At 43.3% G+C, this 4,256-nt stretch overlaps 1 non-coding gene across 1 annotated transcript; it reads right to left on the reverse strand.

Annotated features, from left to right (window-relative positions):
• Window positions 1–2,209: 2,209 nt before the first annotated feature.
• Window positions 2,210–2,330, reverse strand: LOC134932783 (small nucleolar RNA SNORA26). Its single transcript, XR_010179480.1, has one exon. It is a non-coding gene; the product is annotated as a small nucleolar RNA SNORA26 (small nucleolar RNA).
• Between the last annotated feature and the right edge of the window lie 1,926 nt (window positions 2,331–4,256).

Here is a 4,256-nt window from a genome sequence, read left to right on the forward strand (position 1 = left end):
GTTGGTAGGAGATGGACTTCACGGTTCTTATTCCCTACAGCACATATGTACTGGTACACTCCTGTAGGCATGGATCTGTGCTCCAGGAAAGGCGATGCGACTCTGGTAAGTGCTGTAAAAGTTACAGTAAGTGTCAGTCTGGACAGAGCTAGCACATAAGCTTGCATTTACCATGTAGAAAGCATTGATGTATATATCTGGTCAGCATGGGACACATTTTGCAGATACAGACCCTTACCATACTCTGGGCCTGACTCAGATGACCACAGTGAACATCGCTGCTGCATCTCTGGATGCTTCCTGCATTCAGCGCTGATACGAGTGCTGCGTCTGAAGACGGCATCAACTCACCATCAGCGCGATTGTCACAGCCCTCGGCCATCTGAGTATGCCTCACCTTATTTAGTTGGCCATAAATCATAAGTATTCTAATTGCATTTCTATTTTCCCCACACAATATTACACACTTTTTATAATGTTACATATTTATGGAGACATTTTGGGTGGATAGTGTGGGGGACACGCCCACATTACACTAGCCACACCCACACAGCACTGGTCACAGCTCCTCTGCTTCTCATAACAGGCCCTTGGACATTTTCAGCCCCAGGCCCACGTGGCCCTTAATCTGGCCCCGGATGAACCGAGGAGTGGCAAGCAAGCAGAGGGTGCATGTACCTCACGACAGGATACAGAGGAGGGAGCAGCCCCCACACTGTGTTTTAGAGAGGAGTCACTCTGCCCCCTTGTGTCAGACTCCACAGAGCATGGGGAGGGCTCTGGGTGTACAGAGAAGGGGCTGCACACATGAAGAGGAACATGTAAAACATATGTAGTCATACATATAACATGGGTAGCACACAAGGTTATTCCACCATTAGGTTTCACAATACACCAGCGCCCCTTATACACAGGCAGGATTTGTTCTTCTACAGCTGCTAAGCACCGAGATAGACAACAGTCAGAAGGGGTGCACGGTACACACCACCATGCGGCAGCAGTCTCTCTCACCTAGCTAAGCCCCAAGCCTACAGCACAGCCTCACTGCCGCCACACATCACTGGCCAATGGGACAGAAAGAACAGAGGCCACTTCCAGTACATAATAAAGGGGTCCTCGTTATCGAGAGAGATGCTAAGTGGCACTTGAACCTGGTGCCATGACACAAGCTTGGCAGCGTGTGCTTTGCTGTGAAGTGACAATAGTGCCTGCGAGAGTGGGGACTAATGACGGATTCACTGTCTATTATCCCTGCTGTAGAAATTTTTATTTTATTTTTTATTTTTAATAAAACTTTCAAGTTAATTCTTACAATGATCTAATTGTAATTAGTAATTGCGGCTATTCCAAACTAATCATATTATAGTAACGGTTACCTTGTAATCTCTCCTTATGTTACTCCACAGGCAAGCACAAGATTGGCAAAGATCGAATCCACTTTAGACAAAAAGGATAAATGAAGCATTATGCGGATGCTTTTGCAAGGATCAATGATGCCCTTCTATTGTCAACTAGGGCATCTATGAAATATTTTCATCCAATTACTGCAAGATTTACCACCGATTCATTAGCAAATGTGTAAAGCGAAGAACATGAACCCATATGAACTGAGGATCTTGGAAGTTTCCTGTAAGAGAAGTAAATATAATTATCTTAATGAGACCTCATCGCAAGATAACACAATAAGCTGTAAATGGACCGTCACCCACAGGCTTAGATAACAGGATTAACACTGGCATGTTACATGCACAGACACTGGGCCTGATTCATACTTGTAAGTTATGACAATATTCACACAGTTGACCAATTATTGGTGGTCTGCACATGCTTGGCAATGAATTACAATCATGGAGGTATTAAGAGTGATTAACAGGAGCAACCATTTTGTGGGAGGTAGCAGGGAGTGTCTGCAAAAATTTAGGTGTTCAGGCCATTTTTAAGGAGTGCCTCAGGCAGTGTCTATGATTCTGCGTGTAGATAACGTGTCTCCAACATCTGTTGTGGCACCAAAGCTGCGTATTTATTCAGGGTGTCAATGTCTACGTCCAATGATGTAGATGCCGGCTACACTAGAAACATATGCCACATGCATAGGAGGGTGTCTTATCAGTACATTACAAAACAGCTTATACAAAATGTGGTTATTCTCTCTCACAGAACTGTATGGCAGATACTTTACAAAGGTTTCCTCTGACATCAGATGATTCATCTGTGTTGCACTAGACAGGATTCAAAGCAAAAATTAAGTTCTTTTACTTTGAGTTTTATAGAGCTTTGCTATACCCCTCTATATTGGCCACTTATAGAACAGATCATCTTAAAGTGGGCAAAGCTGAAAAGGGGATGTTCCTGACAATCCATTGTACAATAGTGATTTACAATTGGCGCATACTGGATAGCAACTATATCCACGTTTTAGTTTTGTCATCAGCTAATACGAGATATGGATTTAAGCATAAAACAATTGGACATTCGCTCCAGTTCTACAGTAGGGAATAACTAACAAATTTTTGATCTAGTTTACAGTGAATTAGGGCTGCAGTGAGATGGGGAGGAAGCCAAAACACAATTCAACCATAAAAAGATGGCTGTAGATCTATGGCCTGTGCATTAATGTGGAGGACAGGAAGCTGCATCACTGCTCACTACTTGTTATTCAGGAAGTGCTTCTGCAGCCGTTATTAAGCATGATGCACTAGGTAAAGTAGGGATTGCCATCGGCACTCGCTCCATCAATGGTGTCCATCAATGGAGTACTCGGCAGCCACAATCGATGGTTAGAAAGAATGTGACCATATATACAATTGATTTCAGCATTCGAATACCTGTGCATGCGCAGAATAGGCTTGGCTGGACATGTCATAAGAAAACAATTAGGAAGCAATATAGCTTCTTCTGCACATGCTTAGCACCACTGGCGGCTGGCTGCGGCATAGTTTGTTCATTAGTGCCTTAGTGAAGACGGATACAGTGGACGGGGCGAGGCTGCTGAGTGCAGAGGCGGTGCTGCACTAGACTAGAGATTAGAATTTAAATTCTAATCCTGGACCGGTACACAGCCACAACACGCAGAGACGGTCACAGTTCTCCGATTATTATAGAGATCAGCAGCTGATGTGACTTCAGTGAGTTGGGAGTCGGTACTGAACTGTACCGACATCTGAGCTCAAGCTGCTCAGCCAGTGAAGCGGGCAGCACCTGCTCCACCAATACCGGCGCACATCAGTCGACTGGCTGACAGTATGACTCAAAGCTTTACTGCACTGGAGCCAGTGCGGCATGCCAACATTAATAAGAAAAAAGAAACCATCGCTATCGACCCAATGAATACCATCGATGGTGGGTAACCAGTTGGTTCTCCCCCATCGATGGGAAAAATATTTAACATCGGCCATATACCGTTGATGATTTCGAATAGTCGACAGCCATACCTAGAGTAAAGACACACTTCTGCAGTTCTCCAGAGTCCTGTGGTGACTGGCTTTACAGTGGCAGCTTGTTTGCAATTATCCAAAAGGCTAAATCATAGCTGCCAATTCTGGGTAGAGACATAGGGGGTCTATTTACTAAGCCTTGAAAGGAGACGAAGTCCCAACCAACCAGCTCCTGTCATTTTTCAAACACGGCCTGTGACATGGTAGTCAGGAGCTGATTGGCTGGTACTCTACCTCCATTCACTTGATCTCCATCCATGGCTTTCAAATAGAAGCCGCAGTTACTAAAGAGGCCTCCAAAACTTTAATTGTACATACACACCTTACTTTCTGCTGGTAGGCATTGGACATTGTATCATTTGCTTCCATAAACCTTAAAAACAAAATATTAGATGTTAAAAAGGTGCAAAGATTATAGCTGTAACATTTGTTTTACAGTTTATTCACAATATAAATGAGATTAGGGCTGAAACTATAAGAGGGGCAGTTAATAAAAAGCATTTTAAAGAAAATGCTGGTGTTTCTTTTTTTTCCATATGTAGTGTACTGACTGGTGTTATAATTACAAGAGAAAACAAGTTGCGAAACATTTAGATAAGATCTACAAACAGCCGCCACTGTAACATTATAAAGCTGGTATTTACAATGATGAACCCACTTTAACGCCTTAGCCACTGGCAATACATGCATTGTATTAGCGTTTTTAAAACCTTAATAGGTTAAACAGCACTACCCTACGTCTTTAACTCCACATACAGTATACTGAAGTACTCGTTAGACATCAGATTACATGACTAAAACACGGAGGCCCATGAACCGAGA

Source organism: Pseudophryne corroboree, chromosome 1 (genome assembly GCF_028390025.1).
Source record: "Pseudophryne corroboree isolate aPseCor3 chromosome 1, aPseCor3.hap2, whole genome shotgun sequence".
Taxonomy (NCBI): Eukaryota; Metazoa; Chordata; class Amphibia; order Anura; family Myobatrachidae; genus Pseudophryne; species Pseudophryne corroboree.